The following is a 22,809-nucleotide window of genomic DNA, read 5'->3' as shown; positions in this document are numbered from 1 at the left end:
AACGAGAAAAGCTAGGCTTTTGCAATTCTTCCGTAGCACCCTGGATTATATCTGATTTCATAACAATGTTTTCAACAGTAATTCTCTCTCTAAACTGCAAGCTGACAGTCCCTCCAAAACAAAACAAAAGGTCCACTGATTTTTCCTTTTGGAACAGAGTATAGTAGAAGCTGGGCAGTTTCCCCTTCTCTAACCTGATAATCAATAGCTTCTAGTTTGTTTAAATCCTTTTCCTTTGAGGAATTAAACTCTTCTCACTTAATGTCCCATTTTCATACATTAACATTCTCTAATGGGCACTACGACAGGCTAATGCTTGTTCGATACAGCAGCCCATTTGGCTGGGAGTAGACTGAATGAGTGAGTTACACGTTATCAGAGGAGCATTTGCTGGACTGCAGCTCTGATGCATGTGGTACCTGGCCAAAATACAGTCCCAATGGGCTTAACAGAACAAAAACATGGCTTCGATATATTTTATTGTCATTCAAATGGTGATCTAGCTCCATTGTGTCTGGTGAGAGACCAGAAAAGCATTTACTCTTTACAGATTGAAACACTGATATTGAGTCTGTTCGTAGAAACAGTTTAAAACCCTGGTGATTTGTATTTCTTTCTTCAGAGCCTCTGTTGAAACCGGGAAAACAGTCAGCCTCATAACAAGGGTTTTCTAAACAGCTCCCATGGAAACTTCCATGAGCTGGACCAAGATAATGCTGTATCCATTTTCTATGGCTACCATAACGAATTACCAGAAATTTAGTGGTTGATAACACCACCAATCTATTCTCTTATAGTTCCGCAAGTCAGAAGTCTGAAACCAGTTCCACTGAGCTAAAGTCAAGGTGTTGACAGGGCCAGGTTCCCCTAGTGACTCTGAAGAAGTAATCTGTTTCCTTGATTTTTTTTTTCCATCTTCTAGTACCTGTCCACAGTCTTCCACTTCTCTCCATCTTCCTGTACCCCGTCTGTTCCCACCACCACCTCACCTCTTCTGTAGTCTATTTTCCTCTGCTTTCTTCTTAATTGTAATTATTAGGGCCCACCCATATAATCCAGGATAATCTCCCCACCCCAGAATTCCTTCTGCAGTGTATGGTGATATACACAAATTCCAGGAACGAGGACATAGATATTTGGGAGCCATTATTCAGCCTACCACAATGGCTTTTGTCCCATTTATGCAAAAAAAAGTAAGATCACTGTTGTGTTGCCTGTAATTTAATATACTTCTCTTAGACAAGATTAATATGTATATGTGCAGGTTAATGTCATTTGCACTCCAGGAGTGCTGAATTTAAACTTAAAATATAGTCATGTGCTGCATATTGTCATTTTGTTCAACAGACCATGTATACAACAGTAGTCTCATAAAATTATAATGGAGCTGAAAAGCTCCCATTACTTATTGCCATCATCATATTCCAATAATGTCACAGCACAATGCATTTTGTACACATTTGTGGTGATGCTGCCCAAAACACACCTACTGTGCTGCCAGTCATCTAAAAGTATAGCAATACAATTCTGTACAGTACATAACTCAATAATGATAATAAATGACTAGGTGCTAATTTGTGTACTTACTATACTATACTTTTTATCATTGTTAGAACATACTCCTATGTGTGTGTGCGTAACATCCTTACTGTAAAACATATGCACAAGGAGGAGCCTCATACATCTCATGTTTACTACATTGCTTGATTGCATCAAGAAGCCATATCAAGTAACTGACCTGTACCATCTAGGTTTATGTAACTATACTCTGTGATATTTGTGCAATGATGAAATTGCCTGGTGACGCATTTCTCAGAACATTTGCCTGTCCTTAAGCAAAGCATGACTGTACCATAATCAGTAGTCCATACTTCCAAGAAGCATACTTCAAATATTGCTATCTATTGTTCCAGAGACATAAAAAAGCAATTCATCTTTGGTGAAATATGGGGTGTTCAAGATAGGTGGTGGCTAGAAATGTGCAGGTCACTTGCCCCTGCATGAATGGGGCCCAAGAGTCAGGTGAACCCACAGGCCATATACTTTTGGTAGAGCACCACAATTTCAAAACTCCCTTCAGTACAGGTGCCTCATACCTTCATTCCATAATGAAGAAACTCTTCACCTGATCTGACTTGATCTGGACCTGGGAATAGGGTTGCATTTTCCTCAGAGTGATTATTTATGTAGTGCTTATAAAAATGCTGAAGAAGACATGGAATTGGAACCTTTCAGTGTGTTGTGTGGGGGCCCATTTGCTAATAAGGAGTTAAACTTAGAGTAGAATTCTATCTGAAACTTGCTTTAATGAAAACAGACCACCTGAGATAGCAGGCTTATCTAGGAAGAAATAGGTTATTGTAAATATTTACAGGGCACTGATACCAAGAGAGTAAAAAATATAAATATCCAAATTAGGTCCTACTCAGCTCATGTAAGTTACATCCAAATTATTCTCACTTTTGTGAGTCAAGTTTTCCACATCATTTTTCTTAAACTTTTAGTCTCTATTTCCATTTTTCTATTTATAATTACTAGCAGGTGATAAAATGAGTGAACAAGTAACAGATGAACATTTGCAAACAATCTCAGCAAAATCAAGCCCGGTAACTGGGCTGTTTGTTTCATGAACCTGTGTTCACTGTTGATTTTCTATCTGATTGACAAAACTTAGTCCGTTGTTCCAATAATAATTATTCTTAGTTTAAATCCGAAAATTAAATGTATTGATAGGTCACAGTGCAAAGAGTGCCGTGGTTTTGAGGGCTTTACCAGCTGGTCTCAGCTGCATACATTAACACGTCTTGCCCTCTTGTCTAAATAGCTGTCTATAAAATCTGCCAAATTTTATGAACATCTTACATAGCATTTGAATACACTTGTACTGCCAATGATAAATACAAAGAGACAGGGTTGGTTGAGTGGCAGTTGACTGTGCTAGGGACAAGGACATCTGGAATGCTCCCTTTGCTGGCCATCTGCATAGCACAAGTCTCCCAGTTCTCCCTGTATTTCTAGTAGCCCATGCTCTTAGTTGGGTTTGATGACCTCCACACTTCTCTCTTGGTGCTCCTTGTGCCCTCACAAAGTCTGCCATAGTCCTTCACTTTTACTTTAATATCCTTAACAATCTTGTCCACATCTATGATTTTAGTGGTGATCTTAGAAGGCTAATCTCTAATCCTTTAGTCCCCAATTCCATTTTTGTCTCCAAACTCCATGCCTGACTTCTATGTACTTTCTAGAGCTTCCCACATACTAAACATCTCAGAACCAAATCTGTCAACTACAATAATCTTACTGAGCCATGTTTGCTTTCCTTTACCTCTCAGTCTCTCATGCTAATGATTTTGTGTCCTGACCTCTGTGCTCCCCCAACACCCTCACTCAATCTGTAGGTGAGTCCCAGACCTTGCAACTATTCTAAGAAGGCTTCCCTGATCTGCCCTCACCCCAGTCCAGATGAATGCCCTCATATCAACCTAAACCTCTCTTGTAGCATGCATCTCCTAAGATGCTTGGATGTTCACATCATCTCTTTTCTACTTATCATGAACTCCCAAAGTAGAGGCAATGCATTTTATCTTTCTGCCTTTTTATCTAAGGTGCCTATTTTGGACAGCATGTCATGCTGAGTCAGTGGAAGCAGAGGCTAACCTTCTTTTTAGTAGAAGTTACCTGGAGACCAGGCACCCTAAACTCTTGTCTTAATTAGCCTTGCATACCCCATAGATGTCAAGGTGCTTCTCAGGTTAATTCAAGGCAAATTTCATGATAACTTTGCAGGGATCAATGTGAAAAAGAGATAATAGGAATGTGTGGAAAAGTGCCAGCCGATCATTCATTATGTGGATCAACTGAAGAAGGTTCTTTGGACTTAGACTGTAGAGCTGAGTCCAAGCCAATTTATTAATAGCTCCTGTCATATTGGCCTCTGAGATAGTTGAATAAAACAGGTAAGGGGATCTTTACAAGTTAGAAAACCACTGTGGCTCATTTAAGAAGCATTCTGCTGATGGCACATGCCACTAAAGCAGTGCTGCAAGGTGCAAAGACAGCAGGAAATGCTGACCAGGACAGACACAGCCAAGGTCTCAGCAGAAGGAAATGGGGCCTCAGTGCAATATTCAATCCTTGTGCCTGAATTTGCTGAATGAAAGAATTCCATGAAATGTTGTATGCTTTTCAAACTGCTCTTTTTTTCCCCCATATGCCAGACAAGAATGGACCCAGAAGCAGTGGAAAGGGCAAAGCCTCCTTCATACTGATTTAATAGTGGAGTAGGCTGAATAGTGGCCTCCAAATATAGCTGGGTCCTAATCCTGAGACCTGTGAATATAATCTTAAATAAAAATAGGGTCATTTGCAGACATGATTTCTTTAAAGATATTGACATATGGAGATTATCCTGGATTATTTGGGTACATCAGATCAGAGAGAAGAAGAATAAATTTGATAGCAAAGAAGGTAGCTATGTGATAAAAGCAGAGAGAAATCAAAAAGATACAATAATGACTTTAAAGATGGAAGAAGGAAATATGCATGATGAGATACAAGCCATGTGTCTCTAGAAACTGAAAAAGACAAGGAAGTATATTCTTTCCCAGAGCTAACATGTTAATGTTGGCTCACTAAGATTCATTTTGGATTTCGGGGCTCCAGAACTATAAAAGAATAATTTTGAATTGTTACCACTAAATTGCATTTAGTTGCCACTAAATTTATGGAAATGGATACTGTTGTCCCTCCTACTTTTAGCAGATCAAACCATAACAAGAGTGTTCTGCATTAAATTATTGAAAAAATAATTTGGCTCCAAAATATTTTTAGTGCCAAGAAGTGCACACTCTGACATTAAAATGAGGAGGCCATCAGCAGTGTTCAGAGCAGTTTTGGGTTTTACAGGCAAGTGGCTCCAAAGATGGCTCTTCAGGGAGTGGTGGTGTTCTGTAACTTTTCTCTCTTCAGGAGAAAAAGCAATGCTGAAAAATAATATTTCACACTAAGAGGAAGAGAAGGCTATTCAATGTATCAGCTTGCCTTTGCAATATGGCTGGAGATTGCTGGAAGAAGACTATGAATCACTAAAACCAATGGTTCAGAAACATCACACTTATTCTTTTAAACTTGCTCAGGTTTAGACTCACATTGCTTGTGAACTAAGTTGTTGCAATAGTTTTTTAAATCTATGTCTTTCTTCAGCTCACATCCATCCATTCCAGAGATCTTCAAAAGTGAGGAAGCAGGAAATGATACTTCAGAAGACCCTGAGAATCTGAGGGAGGTAGATATTTCTAACTACACAGTCCACCTCCTCTTTCCCATACCTCTGTCAAACAAGGAATCATTGCTGAGTTAATGCACTGAGCATGCAAATGGTGTAGAGAAAGAAAAACGAGAAGAAAGTATATTCCCAAGCTGTAATAGAGTCCAACACTCAGCTGACCAGGTCACTCTGTCCTTAAAACCCTTCCAGATTATATACCCACAAGAAATGAAAACATATGTTCATACAAAAACTGGCACATGAATGTTCAAGACAGCACTATTTATAATAGCCCCAAAGTGGAAACAACTCTAATATACATCAATGGACAAATGGATAAATAAAATGGAGTATATTCATTCAATGGGATATAATTTGGCCTTAGAAAGGAAGTTCTGTCTAGATAGGGCAGAAGGGTGGGAGGGGAAGGGAGGGGCATGGGGTTAAAAATGATGGTGGAATGTGATGGATTTTATTATCCAAAGTATATGTATGAAGACACAAACTGGTGTGAACATACTTTGTATACAACCAGAGATATGAAAAATTGTGGTCTATGTGTATAATAAGAATTGTATTGCATTCCGCTGTCATATATAAATTTTTAAAAATTAATTTAAAAAAGAAAGGAAGTTCTGATATATCAGGGATGCATTTTTTAAATTATGCTGTGCAAAAGAAGCTAGACGCAGAAGACCACATGTTTTATGATTCCATTTGTATTAAATGTTTAGAATAGGCCAATCTATGGTGCCAGAAAGATTAGTGTTTTCCAGGCCTCAGGGTTAAATGAGAAAGGAATGTGAGTGATTGCCAGGGACATGAGCTTTCTTTTGAGGATGATGAAAATGTCTAAAATTAGGTTGTGGTGATACTTGCACGGTTCTGTGAAAATTCTAAAAAATTATCGAAGTATCTACCTTCAAGGAGTGAACTATATAATATCCGAGCTCTTTTTCTTTTTTATTTATTTTTATTTATTTTTTTATTATTAGTTGTTCAAAACATTACAAAGCTCTTGACATATCACATTTCATACATTTGATTCAAGCAGATTATGAACTCCCATTTTTACCCTGTATATATATTGCAGATTCACATCCGTTCCACATCCATGTTTTTACATACTGCCATACTAGTGTCTGTTGTATTCTGTTGCCTTTCCTATCCTCTACTATCCCCCCCTCCCCTCCCCTCCTATCTTCTCTCTCTACCCCCTCTACTGTCATTCATTTCTCTCTCTTGTTTTTTTTCCCCTTTCCCCTCACTTCCTCTTATATGTAATTTTGTATAACAATGAGGGTCTCCTTCCTTTACCATGCGATTTCCCTTCTCTCTCTCTTTCCCTCCCCCCTCTCGTCCCTGTTTAATGGTGATCTTCTTCTCATGCCGAGCTCTTTTTCAACAAACAACCCTTTCTAGGGTTCCTGTCATCAGAGCTGTGATCCCCAAACTTTGATGAACATCAGAAAAATTTGTAGAACTTGTGAAAATAAGGATCCTACTCTCTGGGTTCCACTTTCAGAGTTACTGGCTTTGGGGGTTCAGGTAGAGCCCAAGAACCGAGTGTCTACCAGGTCCTTAGGTGACACTGGTGGGGGGTGAGAGGCAAAGGCAGCTTGCCTAGAGAACTGCCAGGGGACAAGATCCTGCAGAAGCTCTGCAGCGTGGCATGAAGGCCGGCCCTGCACCATCTGGCTCTGCCTGTGTCCCCAGCCAGCTTCTCCGTAGGCTTCATCTCACCTTAATCCTCATTCACACACATCTATTTCTGGCTCTCTTACTTTTCTGGGTGGGGGCAAGGGAAGTTACCAGGGATTGAACCCAGAGGCACTCAACCACTGAGCCATATCCCCAGTCGTTTTTTGTATTTTATATAGAGACAGGGTCTCACTGAGTTTCTTAGTGTCTTGCTAAGTTGCTGAGCTGGCATTGAACTCATAATCCTCCTGCCTCAGCCTCCTCAGCCACTGGGATTACAGGTGTGCACCACTGCACCTGGCCTCTCTCACACTTTTTGCCCACATATTAGACATAAACTTATCACCATTGTCAATTTAAAAAAAAAAACATATCTGCCTGTGCAGAAATTATGGATGCTTCTAAGTGTTTCTGTTTGAGGCATGAATTATAGGGTACAAGTTCTACATTGCTCTCATAGTTGTATCATCTTCAGAAAGGATCATAGCTACTAGAAGACAGTGCATTCTGTAACCTGTGATTTTCCACCAGGAATTAGTGCAAAAAGGACTATCAACTAATTTTCAGGAAATGTCTTTCAGGAAATGTCTTTCAGCAGAGGATTCACAACTTTAGCCCTTTTATAAATCACTTTTTTGGATATACTATGGGGATTAAAGAAGTAATATTTATAAAGTCCTATGAATTCTTTCAATAAGAGAACCTTATGATTAACACTTCCTGTAAGCAAACCTTAACCTCACTCATTTATATGCCCTGTTTTCCTTTCTCATTTCCAACTTAACACAGAAATTATTCCTGACAATGCAGACCAGATTCAGAGAGGCAACTCTTACCCACTCAGGGACGATTTTCTCTTGATTTTCTTCATAAGCTACTTAATGACACATGAATAGTAGGTCTTCCTCTACCATTGCATGTATGGATAGCACATCAAAGGCCAAGAAATAAAACTATGAAAAGATCCATAGAATCAGAGTCTCCTATAAAAGCATACCTTTAAAGTCATTCATTACCAAAGTTAACTCAGTTTTTCTTGCATCATGCTTGCTTCAAGGACATATCAAGAAAACCCCCGAGTCAAAGTATAATATAAGAGGCAAGTATATGGATAATGAAACTGTATTCTCAAAATTTTATAACCTAGACTCATACTCAAAGTGAAATAGAAAAATTACATCAAAGAATTAGCAGCAGCAGAAAAATCTTCAGGTAGGCAGATTTCATTTGCATACAAGAAAGGGAAGTCTACCAATAGCTAAAGGAATAAGCCTTTCAAGACACAAAGAAGTGAAAATGTTAGTATAGTATGAGAAAATATGAGAAGTTATCTCTGGCAGGGGGAGAAAAATATATAGATAAATGACATTACAAGCATTTAGTGTACTATAATATAGCTATTACAAATAAATTCTATGTTGATTAAGAGGGCATCCAAGTTATGTCAACTGGAAGAGGAAGCAAAGAAAGTTGAAAAAAATATGCATAGAATGATTTTTTTAAAGACACTGTGCTATCTGTATGTATACACAGCTACTCTAAAATATGGAAAACACACCAAACTGCAACAGTGATCGTCTCTATAGAGACAGGAATGAAGGGAAAGGGGAAAATTTTACAACTTTACATCATATGAGGGATGCAGATATAATACAAGGATGCATTATAGCCATATTTTAAACTAACAAAGTTTTGTAAAATAGCTACGAGGTCTTTGGAAAACATACAATAAAAGAAGAATGCTTCTGTTCTCAGGGATGTTCATACTCTGAACAGTCAGGTATTCTTAAAATGTTGTAGAATGGCCAGGTGCAATGGCACATGCCTACAATACCAGCTACTTAGGAGAACTGCCAAGTTCAAGGCCAGCCTGGACAATTAAGCAGAACCCTGTCTCAAAATAAAAAATAAAAAGGGCTGTAGATATAGCTCAGGAGTAAAGCACCCCTAGGTTCAATCCCCAGTACTGCAAGAAAAAAAAAATGTTGTAGACTTAGAATGAAATCTTGTGTGGGATGGAAGGGGGCTTAGAGGAAATCTTTTCTGATTTGAAAGATCAAAGACACACCTAGCAATTCCTTTCTTTTTGCAATCACAATTTTATCCCTGTTTCCTCAGTTGTTCCCATCAGCATACAACATACTCTAATATCTCCCATCTTTAAATTAAATATCTTCTTTAATCATATACTTTCCTCCCTGAATTACTCTATTTCTTTGTTCCTCTTTTCGGAGTGTTGCCTATGTTCTCCATCTTTCCTTCCTTCCTCACTATTCTCTCCTTTCAAAAACTTCTTTTTAAAATAATTTCAAATTCACAAAAGTATGCAAGGATAATATGAATGTTTTCCCAAGATTACTTTCATCAAGATTAATCAGTTGTTAATATCTCCCACATCTGTTTTACATATTCTCTCTTCATCCTTGAAGATAGGAGGAGGATATGTGTGTACCTATAGCTCTCCTCAAGGTCACCAGTGACTTCCATATTGTCAAAAAATCTAATGATCATGTTTTAATTCTCATCTCATCAGCAGTACCAAAATCAGTGCTCCTTAAAACATCTTTACTTGGCTTCTGGACATCACTTCCGGTTGGTTTTCTTTCCACCCTACTGTCCCAACCTCCCAACCTCCTTTGCTGGATCCTCCTCATCATGCAACCTTCCAGCACTGCAGGATGAGCTGAGCCCTGTCCTAGGATCTCTTCTGTTCTCTAAGTTCACTCTCCACATGTTCTCATCTAGTCTCAACACTTCAAATACCATCTATATATTGTTAAGTATAATTTACATTTCTCATCCTGACCTCTTCCCTAAACTGTAGTCTTCTAGCTCTCAAATACCTATGGAATAGCACCACTGATAGGTTTAGCTTTAGAGGAACAAGTCTAAATTTCTACCTCCATTCTTTCTATATTTCTCACCTCAGGAAATGGCAGCTCCAGCCTTCCAGTCATTCAAGTCAAAAATCTTCATGTTCCTTGACTCCTTTGTTTATATTAGACCTCAGATCCAACCTAGAATACAATCGCTGCTCTCACTATTGCCACCCTGGCTAAGACATCATTATCCCTCACCTGCTTTTCTTTCTTTCTTTTTTTCTTTTTTTTTTGTGGTGCTAGGGATTGAAGCCAGGGCCTAGTGCACGCAAGGCAAGCACTCTACCAACTGAGCTACATCCCCATCCCCTAACCTGCTTTCCATCAATAGCTTTCTATCTCACTTCTTCATCTCTTCACTGTCTGCTGTCACATACTACCAGAACCATACTTAACATGATTTATATCAGGTCACTTCTCTGTGTGACACCCTCTAAGAACTTCTCATATCACCCATAGCTCACCGCATTCCAGTCAAGCTGTCACTGATGCTCCCCAACTATGCCAGGCATGGATTCTTACCCAAATCCCTAAGAAATCCCCAGTTTCCTCCTATAATGCCTGAACTTCTACCCCACTTTTAAACATGCAGCATTGAACACCACAGGTCAAGACCATAGAATAAAGGACAAAGATCATTGCTAACAAGGAAGTGTTTTTGACAAAATAAGCAAAAGCAGGAAATAAGAAATTCTTCCAGTGAGCAAGGTGTGGCCCTGAGTCTTTTGATCCTTTAATTCACACTTTAAAATCCCACTTTAATAAAACTGGTTACTCTGGGAAATTGTTTATTTTTGCACATTGGCTGACATTATTAGGATTAGTTCCAGTTGATGATCTCATCAGCAAAGTACCAAGGTTAAACCTCAGAACATTTTGCTTCCGCTTGTCAAATCTGGTTGCAATGTCATTCACCATATGCAATGAGAAATGGTAGATTATAAATACATGTACTCTGTGACTCAGAAGGAATGGACTCATTTTAGTGTATGGTATATGAATTCAGTCTTACTAGCTCCCAGTCCCACCTCATATATCACTCTTGATCACAAACACCATCCATTACTAAATTAGCATAGGAGACATGCTAAATGCAGACATTTCAGATTTAAAGATAATTGTTTTGTACAAATGTTTAGAGAATCAGACCACATGGACTTGCAGTTTTCATCACAAGTTGAACATCTGAGAACTAACTCTACCAGATATTAGATAAATATTAAGTCAAGATACAAAACAAGGTATAGTTTAAGTATCCTTATAAGGTAAAGGGCCAAGAGTAAGGGCTGTCATAGGGAATGTAAAGATCAGTAGGACTTTGATCTTAGAGGACTGAAAGATTGAGGAAAGTCAGGAATGAGCACTCAGATCATATATGTCTTGCTAATTCTTAAAGTTGATCGTTATTTGGGTACATGTTAAAAACATTTTTAGACTTGTTTTCTTGATAAATAAATACAGCCTTTTTCAAATTATATAATGCCTTTGGATAAAATATTCACACCCACAGTTACTATGGATGAAGATTTAATTCATTAAGAAACATACTGCAGCCAGGCGCGGTGGTGTGTACCTGTAATCCTAGCAGCTCAGAAGGCTGAGGCAGGAGGATTTTGAATCCAAAACCTATCTCAGCAACTTAGCAAGACACTAAGCAACTCAGTGAGGTCCTGTCTCTAAATAAAATACAAAATAGGGCTGTGGATGTGGCTCAGTGGTCGAGTGCCCCTGAGTTCAATCCCCAGTACCCCTACTCCAAAGAAAAGTATACTGAAAAATGTGAACAGCCAACAGAATACAAACACTTGTAGGACTTTGTCAGGGATGCCAGTAAGGCAAGTGGTATGTCTGTTAAATGTATATCCTAGGTCTGATAATTTCACCTCTAATGTCTTAGCATGTCATAATCATAGATTGAACAAGAAAGAAAAAGGACAGATTTCACATTTGTTCTTGTCAAAGGTAAAATGAAAATATTTATCTAGGATTAAAGTTTTTATTTTGGGCTACAATCCAGAGTTATGGTTATTATCTTGGGCTACAATCCAGATATCAAATACAGTTTGATATGCTTCAACATCCTTAAGTTCTGTGGGTAGATTTATAATCAGATTTATGGATCTGGCATCAATTCTGTCATAATAGAATGTTTTCCATTGCATGCTTCAGTTTTCAGACACTGGCCACTAGATACACATCGTTTCCAAAGGAGTTAGATTTATGTGAGCTAGATTTTTAAATGCCATTTGTCATTGCCTGGATTCCTGCCATAGCCTCCTTGGTGCAATCCTGGCCCTGTGACAGTCTATTCTCAGCCCAGTAGTCATAGTCATTCTTTCAAAAAGTAAGTCAGACCGTATCACATTGTTGGTCAAAACCCAGCAAACTACTCCCCACTCCTCTCTGTGGGAAAGCAGAGGCTCTCCCAAGTCGCCGTGGTACAGGCCCTTCCCCAACCTCACTGCTGTGACCTCCCTGACTTCATCTCCAGCCATGCTGGTCTCTCTGCAATTCTTTGAACACGTCAGGCACACTCCTGACACTAGAAAGCCTTTTCAGGAGCTCTTTCTTCTTCCTGGGATGTTCTTTCCCAGAAATCCACAAGAGTCCCTTGCCTCCTCCAGGTCTCCACTCAAATGGGATCTTGTCATAAGGCCATCCATTTAAAGATTCATCACACCCTTCCCTCTTCCTTTTCCTGCTCTTGTCATTGCTACAAAAGTTCTCATCTTCAAGCATACTATATAATCTCCATTTTTATTATACTTATTACCAATGGAACTCAATTCCTATGGAGTCAGGAATCTTTACCTCTTTTGTTTTGATATATCACCTCAAGCATCTAGAACCCAGCCTGTTATATTGCATGAGTTCAAGAAAAATTTATTAAATGAATTGCTTGAAATAAAATTGCATACAATTAGCCAATACTTACTAGTGGAATCAATGTTCCTTTTTGAAGCAGAAAGAACAGATGAATTTACATGTAAACATGTATATTAACTTGTCTTCCTGATATGCAAAATGAAAGCAAATTCTACTTTGAGAAGCACATTAACATTATTTGTCTCATGACCCTAGCAAAGAGTATGTGTATGTTATGTTATTATTTAAGTACATTCGTATCAGGAAACAAAGCAAATATGATGGCTTACTTTTAAAAATCACAATAGTAAGGTAATTTAAGAAGCAAAGACAGATCGAGGGCTATGAAAGATTAATTTCTTTCTAAAACTGGCACAATAAACACAATGGAAACTATTAATTCATTGGCTACTTCTTTCAAGACCAACAGAAGCCAGTTAGAGAACTTTTAAAAGATTAGTATTCCAATGGATTAAAAATCTATTTTCTGCTTTGAAACCATTTAAAGCCTTAATTGCATACACCAAAAAAAAGTCTTATAATAGCTCAGTCTATGCCAATGAAAATAAATTATAATGAATGTGTTAGTACTACTCTAAATATCATCTCTACAAATAAGAATTCACAGGAAAATCTGTCCATTCCCAAGGCTTAAACTTCCTGGTAAAAACCACAGTTGTGAAAATCTAACGAGTGGATAGCACCAGATGTCTCATTTATTTTTAATTTATTAACCTAAGAGAATCATGGGAAATGTAATAACATTGCATAATTATTGGCTGATCTAGTGACAGGCAATGATATATTAAGGTTCCTCTATCTTTAATTAAGACAATATGAGTTGGACCTATATTAAAAGTAGGACCTATATTAAAAGTAGGACCAATCAAGAACTTACTGAATACATACCCTATCACTGAGCAGAATGCACTGGACATACAAAGGAACGACTACACACAATACCCTCAGGTTTATTTCTGTCAGACAAGTAAATTGTTTGTTTTTTCATCCTATTTTAGCAATAGATAATTTGATTACAAAGACACACATACAAAAAGCCAAATCCAACTCTTCTAAGTAAATATTTACCTGTTAGGCCAATCAGGTCTACCAAAGAGTCAAGTAACCCCATTCTATGAAAAACTAGAATCTAGAAAAGAATTAATCATTTCACAAGTTTAGGGCTCTCTCTACTGATAGAATTCAATAATTATTGAATTGTATACATGAATAAATCTTTTTTGTGGGTCAAAGAGCATGGTTACAGGGAAGTTCTGTCATCACCTGTCCCGTAACCTCCATATTTCCATTCACATATTCACTACTTTGTTCATTCAGTGAACAAATATTTACTAAGTGCCTACTATATTGCAGACATCCTTCTAGGTGTGAGGGAATTAGAGACGGATGAAAGAAACAAAACCCTTGCTCTTACAGTTTCTTTTTATCAGAAGACAGCAGATAATTAACCAAGTAAATAAAGACAAATGTTTTCAGATAATAAAAGTACTATGAAACCATAAAACAAGATAATAGAACAAAGGAGAATGGAGTAGAGGTAAGATAGTGTGGTAAAAAAAATGCAATAGTCAAAAATAAACTTGTACCAGGTGTGGCAGACATGCCTGTACTCCCAGCAATTCAAGAGACTAAGATGAGAGAATCACAAGTTCAAGGCTGAACTTGGAAATTTAGCAAGACCCTGTCTTAAAACAATAAAAATAAAAAGGACTGGGGATGTAGCTCTGTGATAGAGTGCCCCTGGGTTCAATCCCACTTTTAAAAAATATGTATTGTGTGGGCTGGGGTTGTGGCTCAGCGGTAGAATTCTTGCCTTGCACGTGTGAGGAACTGGGTTCGATCCTCAGCACCACATAAAAATAAATAAGCAAAATAAAGGTATTGTGACCATCTACAGCTAGAAAAATATTTTTAAAAATATATTTATTGTGTATATATGTATGTACATATATATACATATATATATGTGTGTGTGTGTGTGTGTGTGTGTGTATTTAAACTTGGTTTCTTTTATCTGTCTCAAGTTCCCTAACATCTAGGATGTCAGCATGCAAAATAGTAGGCACTTAATAAATATTTGTTCAATATATTTTATTTTAATATGTATACACACATATATGTATATATACAAAATGCATATATATTAAATGTTTATATATAGATTTTCAAAAAATGTATCTTTCTCCTTTTCCTTCAAATTCCCTCTATCTCAGAAGTGGAATATTTTTCTGCCTCTGTTTCTCCTCATTCAGAGCTCTGGTCTTCTCTTTGGATATCCTTAGGGCACGGTAGATGTCTGTTCTGGTATTGCCCTTGGGCCCATGATTCTCACTAGGAAGTGAAAAGCAGTCCTAAAGAATGGATGTTGAAGAATTTTTTATAAGATGAAGGAAAGATTATTATGGAGCTGTCTTTATGGCTTGCCAGTTTAAGTCATAAATACTCATAAAACTTCATAATCTTTCTTTTGTTGGGGATTCTCTGACCCTGAACAGGTAACTTATTTTACTTTCTCTCACTTCTTATATTCAAAATGACAAGTCATATTCTGCAACTGGATAAAGAAAGGTGCTAACCGTAAAAAGCCAACAGTCATAATGTTCTTCATGTGTTTATAAAAACCAGCGTGGATTGCAGACTCCTTAGAGATATGTCACAGAAGCTTGCCTACAAAGGAGTCCACCCTTCCACAAGCTAACTGGGAAAGGACTCCCTAAGCCTTTGAAATGTGTGACATTGCAGCAGTTGCTACAGTTTCACATGATGCAGCTACAGATCCAGCCAGATCCCACTGAGACTTCAGTAAACCTAGCAAAAAAATCAAAAGGTCACTAACTCCAATCCTTAAATTCTGATGGGACTGCATTTGCAGAAAAATAATTGCTTTTTATAAAAAAAAATTTTAGATTGACGAGGGAATTTTTTTTTTTAATTTACATTGTTGGGACTGGGGAGACATCATATATATGTCACATCTTGAAGTGTCAATTTTTAATTTTAAGATGCAGATTAAAATTTTGAGTGGCATTTCCTTTTCAAAGGCTCAAATTTATGTTTCCTCTCTCTGAAACCTGCCTTGACTTGATTGCTCCTATTATCTGGTAATTCAGAGAGCTTGGAGAAACAGTAGCTCTGGGTTACCTTGGCTTCCTAGGTCACTCAGACCTCCGAGGTCTTACTTACCATCTTTGTGGTTTGGCTTCCTACCTCACAGGATGGTGAGCCTTGAATAAAATAATGTATGGTATTTAGATAGCATAAGAAGGTCCTTGTTCTTTCTAGGAGCTCTAAACTTTGAAAGAAAAAGGGTGAAAATATATACTAGTAAAATTATTTCTGAACAATTGTTTCTGGTGGTAAAAAATTAAATGCATTTTATAAATTTTTATACTGAAATTCAGGGAGTAGAAAGACAGTAATAGCACCTAATTTATCCATGTCTCTTTTGGGGTAGGTGGTTACCAGGGATTGAACTCAGATGCACTCGACCACTAAGCCACATCCCTAGCCCTATTTTGTATTTTATTTAGAGACAGGATCTCACTGAGTTGCTTAGCTAATCATGTCTTTTATTCAACTGAGTTTTATATGGATGCTGTTACAAGAATGTAAAGGAATAAGTATATATATATGGTGTCCCTACTTTTATATACTAGACAGATAGTGGATGGATAGGAGGACAGGAGAGAGGAAGGAGAGGGAAAGGAAAGAGCAGTTTAAACCAAATGATTGTAATTTAAATAATGTGCTATTATAGCATGATGAGTAGCTTTGATATATAACGACTCAAGTGAAATATTTCATATGATTTTCTAGATTTTGGTGACATTTCCAATCTCTTTTTAAAATATTCAGCATCAGCACATGGCATTGGACAATAATGTCTTCTTCCTAAGTCAGTAGTTGTTTCAACTTTTCCTTTGGGGTTGGGACACCACAACAAAGCCTGGTGTAGAGAACCATATTAACTTTGGGGGGAAAATGATTTCAAGATTGTTTTTCCTTTTAGGTTCACAACAATGTAAGGAGTGTTATAGAAGCTCAGCAAATCTGTTATGGCCACTGGTCATTGCACGGGTCCTTATTCACAGTAAACAGCTTGAAGGATAAGCTGTTACTAACGACAATTCAAGTCTGGCTAAGTTCAAAGTCTCAAGATTTCATTCCAATTCTGATTTGGGGAATTGGCTATTAAAAAGGAAAAATTTAATAATGAGATTGAAAGAGGAACACACTCTACTCTATCCCCCAATGCAGGAAGTAGAAAGAAAGAAAATGAAGGGGGAAAGATAAGGAAGAAGAGGGGAGGGGAAGAAGCATCTTTTTCCCTCACTGGCTTCAAGGAATAAAAACAACTTTGCCCAGAAGGAAAATGCAAGTTTGAACCTGCAAGTGGGAAATGCTCTTGGTCTCAGGCCAGTCCCACTGAATAACACCAACGTTCCCTGATGTGAGCCACCTGGACGCCTCTGAATACTGCAGCTTTTTGGGGATTGCTTTATAATCCATATAATTGTATTCAGTTTATACATTAAAATTTATACATTAAAACTTAATGTATAAAAACATGGGGATGCCTTCACACAGTGCATGGGATTTAGAGAGCCTAAGAAACATTTATGGACATTTATAATCAAGATCGTCTTGTAGCCAGTCTCCCCTACCACTATCAGTTTGGGGCAGGTATAGGCTCAAAACACCAAACTACTATAAATCCAACCCCTTTCTGGGTTTTGACTTTTATTTTTATGTAGAATTGTTGTGTTTTGTGTGGGTTTTGAAAGTTACAATAAAGGATAAGTATCAGAAGTTAATTCAAAGATGGTTTTAGCATAAGCACATCCACATCGTCTTTACTATGCTGTTAACTACATTAATTAACATTTCTATTTAATTTCTGAAGTATATGCAAATAGAATGCAGTGATCATATTATTACCAAGGTTGGCTTTATTTTCTGTTTTTTTATGCTGTTATTCATTTGTAGTCAAAAGAGGAGGAAATAACTCCAAGTTCAAACAAGAAAGAGTCCTAATTTAATGTATGTGTCTGTATACATGTTTCTCCCCAACTAATATTAACACCATCTATGGTGGTTTATGAGTTTAGAGACTAAAAAAAAATTAATAGTTCTTAACCTCTCTGCAGGTATTTGAGGCATTTGCAACTCTGTACATATCAAATCTACTCCTGGCTTTTTATAAGTGAAATTCTTTTCTTCCCCTTATGTCAGTTTTTTCAATGAATAAATCATTTCTCTTTGTCCTCTAAGGGTGGCAATTTTCTGTACTATAATAGATCCATTCTAACAACAAATCTAGTCAAATGGATTCTGGAAACACATTCAAAGCAATCAGGTCACAGGTAGGAGCCAAACAGGAGGCTGGCAGGTGGGCTCTTGAAGTTTCCACTACAGATTCCTGACATTCTTTGAAACAGCCTTTTTGGTGAAGGGACACCAGAATGAGCAAAAATACTTGATTTCATCAATAAAGAGCTTGGGCTGAACATAAACACAGATATTTCAGCACAAGTGAGATAACCAAAAGAAACCTACCTAGGAAATTACATGAATCTTGAACAGTGAGTAAAGAATCTTACAGGGTCTGGGTTCCATCCTAAATTTCTGAATCAGAGAGCTTTGGCAGGAGAAGCCACTTTTTAGGCTTTCCCCATGTTAGGCTCTATGAACTGGGCTGACCCATCCACCACCACACTCCTGCTGGCTTCAAGGCTGCTGACCTCCCAAGTAATCCCCAAGGCCTCCAACAATTCCCCGACTCCCCACAGGAGCCTGAGTGCTGGCCTTGTCTGTCGACGTCAACACTGTGTTCCTCATTCCATCTTTATGCCCTCCCTGAGGTCTGCCATCTCTTCCCATCCTGTGAGTCCAGCTCTCCTCCCAGATGTCACGCGTCCCACTTCCTCTGTCCATGGCTTTGCCACTGACATGGATGAGCATTTCCTCTTCGTTTCCTGGTTCTACCAACCTCCAGCCTCCCCCAGCTCTTTGGCTGGCACTCAGTCTGCCTCCTCGGACAAGTTCTAATCCATCAGGTGCTCCGATGATGCTTGAAATAAGATGATCAAGGCTCTAGGATTCTCTTTTATAGAATAGGATAAAAGAAACGGTAGGACTGAACTCAGTCTGTAGAAGCTCTGGTGTCTGTTTCCCACAGTATCAGGAGAATGAGAGAGTGTGTGAAGCTGCCTTGGAGCCCACCCGTGTTTTCTGTTCTCTTCTAGAAGCACCAACATACTTCCGAGCAACAAATAACTTTATATTTTCCATCTTTTCTAGAAATGGGTTCAATTATGTGTGGCAGCAATTTCCAGCTCTTTACCAAACTGGTGATTCCTTTTCATCCTGGGCACATAGATCACCTTTCCCAAAATCCCTTGCAATTAACTATGGCCATGCAGCCATGCAATAAAATTGAATGGATGTGTGCCTCCTCCTGATCAAGACTTTTAAGAAGCAGTTGTGCCCCTTCCACACATGCTTTTTCTATCTGAGGGTGGAAATAGTAAAGAGGCTCAGCTAAGGGAGGAGCGAGAAATGAAAGACAAGTTTCAATGAAATTCTGTGTGTAAGAAAACTGCCCATCAACCAGGAACCCACGGTGGACTGTTATGTGAGTCATTATATATTTGGAGGATTATGTGGCACTGGAGTCAGGACAACACTAGCTAATGAAACCAGCATATTGTGTTTAATAATATTAAATCACTTGAATGTTAGAATCCTAAACCTTCCTCTTAGAAAGTTCCAAGAACTAGTAGAAAGGGAAAGAAAGCAGGAAGAGATAATTATGTGAATAACTGTGAAGATTTACTACATACATAACCATAGGTTAAGTATATTATGTATACTATCTTATTTTTATTGTGCCTCACGACAACTTTAGAAGATAGTACTATTATTATCTTTTGTTAATCAATGTGGAAACTGAGGCAGAGATGCAGTATTCAGAAAGTGGAGGAATCATGATTCAAATCTGTTGACTCCATAGCCCATGTTGTTAACAACCACTGAGTACTCAACATTTGATACAATTTTATCTTCACAGCATCTTGTAAATGAGGCCTCCCTACTCCTGTTTTAAAAGTAAGAAAGATGATGTTGAACAAAAATAAATGATTTATCCAAGGTTATACAGCTCGAAAGAATCCAACCAAGGTCTGAGCAGCTCTAAGACTCTTTCACCATGAAGATCAGAATGTAGATGCAAGACAGAGGTCATATCGACTAAACTGCCTTACATTTATGGGTCCAGCTGATCTGGAGTTTGGTCTGCCAGCCCTGGAACAGTTTCACCACTGAAATCATGACTATGTGTCTGCTTTGGAGACATTTCTGTTAAACAGCATAGACCAGATTCCCCAGCTCATCAAGGAGAGGACTTTTACACACTGATAATAAACTGGCCAGGCCTAAAATAATCAACCCATCCTCTGCCCCAGACTCATGATGTGCCAAGTACCATCAATGCCCCAAGGTTGGATCAGTAACGCTCAAGCTTGAAGGAAGAACTGAAACTGGTTGTATAGAAGGTAATCCTTTCAATAATGAAGAATTCAGGAATAAGAAGAGTTATAAGAGAAACCAGTCCACAAATCTAACCGAGAAACTCTTTAAAGTTAAGGAGGGGTATCAGGAAACTTATTTATGAAAGGACCTCCTGATCCTTACTTAATACTAGGGGAATGAATGTCTGGGCTGAGAGAACACTGAAACTGACTTGAATAGATGAAGAAAAGGAAACTGAAGAACTGGAGAACAGCAACCTTGGTGGCCCACACTTGGCTTTTGCACCTGAATGTCCCACTGTCTTATGACGTCCCTCCTGGCCTCACAAGAGCTCCGTGGGCATATCAAGGAATCCCTTAAGACACAATGCCACCCCTTCTCCCTCCCAAAAATCTATGGGATGAAACATATCCAGTGTCTATCTCTAAAGCAGTGGTGGATACTGGAGGCTCACAATGATACAAGATGGTGGCATTATATAACCTCCTCACCCAGACTACAGACCTGAAAAGCCAAGGCCATTTGGGGATCAAAGACCACATCCCCATACTCATTCATTCAATCAGCAGACATTCATGGTTGGGGAAAAGCACTAAGGCCCTCAAGGAGCTGGAGTCCTCTGCTACGCAGAGCCAGCTAGGCCTCAGGAGGGGCTGCAGGAAACATTGGAATGCTGTCATGGTACCCAAGGTTGCCACAGCAGCAACCTGGATGGTCCCAGAGTCTCAGGGAAGGCAGGAGGAAAAATATCCCAAAAGAACACACTCTTCCACATGAAGAATCAAATGAATGGGAAAGGGCATAGGAAGGGGATCCCCTCTATCCCCCCATTCCTTCTAGTCATGTCCATCCCTTCCACAGATGGTAACCAGTGTCAGTCATTTCTGAATCAATCACATGATCCTTCTCTGACTTTTAATTGCTCTTAAGGTTAAGATCAAAATTATTATTGAGGTCTCTAGGATCTTGTAGGAACCATGATTAGTGGATAGAAAGCTTATTCATCTCTGTGAGGACGGGGTATGTGATGTGAGAGTTTTGACATTGGTTCTTTCCCTGTGACCTCTACTCATCACATTGTGTTGCCCTCCATTCTCTCTGGAATGGAAAGATTGATTATCTTCTGACTGTAAATTCCACAAAGACTAAGTTCATGTCTTTTCACTCACCCTTTTATGTCAGCACTTAGCCTACCTGCCTAACACAGATGGTGTTCAGTCAGTTGGCTGGGTGGGTGCAATGCCAGAACTAAAGAAACAATATTCCAGCAACAAAGTCAGGTGCATGCTGAAGCAGATCACTTCCGTGATTGAGCCCTGGCCCCTCTTGTCCCCATGGCTCAGAAGGCCCAGAGAGACAGAGTGTAGTTCAGACCAATGTTAAAGCTTAGCAGCGACAAAGGTTCCCATCAAAGCCTGCTAAGCAGAATAAAAGCAGGACCAAGTCTCTCTGATTCAAAAAGCCTTTGGAAAGTTGTGGGAAATACACCCACAAACAATTGTAAGGAGTGAATTTTCACTGATTATGTAGTCTTAACATGACTCGGAGCAATGCCGCCAACTGTTTTCTAGTTCCCTCCCTTTGGCCGTGATGGTATAACCAAGGGTCAGGAGATGAGGTAGGTGTCCTGAGGGAAATACTTCTGCCTGCTGCCAGCCAGCACCAAGTAATCCAACAGGTCTTGAAAGGTTTTATGAGTCAGCCTTGGTCAAGTAGCATTAGGTCACAGCCCTACGTGGAGAGAAAGCTTCTCATCTCTGAATATGTGATGTGGCAGTTTTGACTTTGCTTCTTTCCTTATGATGCTGGGCTTCATGACCTAGTTTCACTCAGGATAGATCTGAACATGGCATAACCTGGAGGGCATAAGAAAGGCCCCCAGCCAAATGAGTCATGGTTGGTGAAGACTGACTTAATGCAACTCAAGGTGCTTCAATGTGAATTAAAAAATAAATAAATAAAAGTGTTCCCTGAAAATAGAAGGGAAAAAATTACCACCAGATTTAAAGAAGTAGAAAGGTACATGAACTCCAAGCACATGTGAGCTGGGCTCATGTTGATAACAAGCCCGGGGCTCTAACACTCGTTTGTTTTCTATAAAAATTCATACAAAACATTATGTAAAGTATTAACCTCTTTTAACTGTAGAATTTAAGGATTAAGTATGAGAGTGTTATTGTTTATAGGAAGCAGAGTTTTTGCTTTATTTTCCAGTGCTTGTGTGCTATCAACAACATGCGGCGGGCTGTTTGCTTAGATACTTAGTCTGACAGATGAACAACTGTTATTTAAAAGACCTGCCATGGAAACCCTAGATGTTGTGTGATGAATTGTAAGATTTAACACAGATTCAGTGAGTTTTGCTCTTGATTTAGCTCACTCTCTCTACACAGGAGTAGGTGGTTTAATTCCATCACAGGATTTTCACATTTATTATCTTAGGCCCCTGCTGTCTCCTACTTACTAAGAAGTTCTGCTACTTGGAAGAGTCTGTTTTGAATGTTTCTACTTTTTTTTAGAGTCAATCTCAATTATCAATTCTCAATT

The 22,809-nt window shown here is 38.6% G+C and overlaps 1 protein-coding gene across 4 annotated transcripts in view; it reads right to left on the bottom strand.

Moving 5' to 3' along the window:
* Col28a1 (collagen type XXVIII alpha 1 chain) overlaps positions 1 to 22,809 on the bottom strand; it is a 164,203-nt gene that overhangs the window by 39,922 nt on the left and 101,472 nt on the right. The gene's annotated exons all lie outside the window — the stretch shown is intronic.

The sequence above is a fragment of the Marmota monax genome, unplaced genomic scaffold (assembly GCF_021218885.2).
Source record: "Marmota monax isolate L192 unplaced genomic scaffold, Marmota_monax_Labrador192_F-V1.1 WCK01_AAM20220418_F8-fsc00144, whole genome shotgun sequence".
NCBI classification, from domain to species: domain Eukaryota; kingdom Metazoa; phylum Chordata; class Mammalia; order Rodentia; family Sciuridae; genus Marmota; species Marmota monax.
The sequence above is the reverse complement of the archived record's forward strand: the minus strand, read 5'-3'. Positions and strand labels throughout refer to the sequence as shown.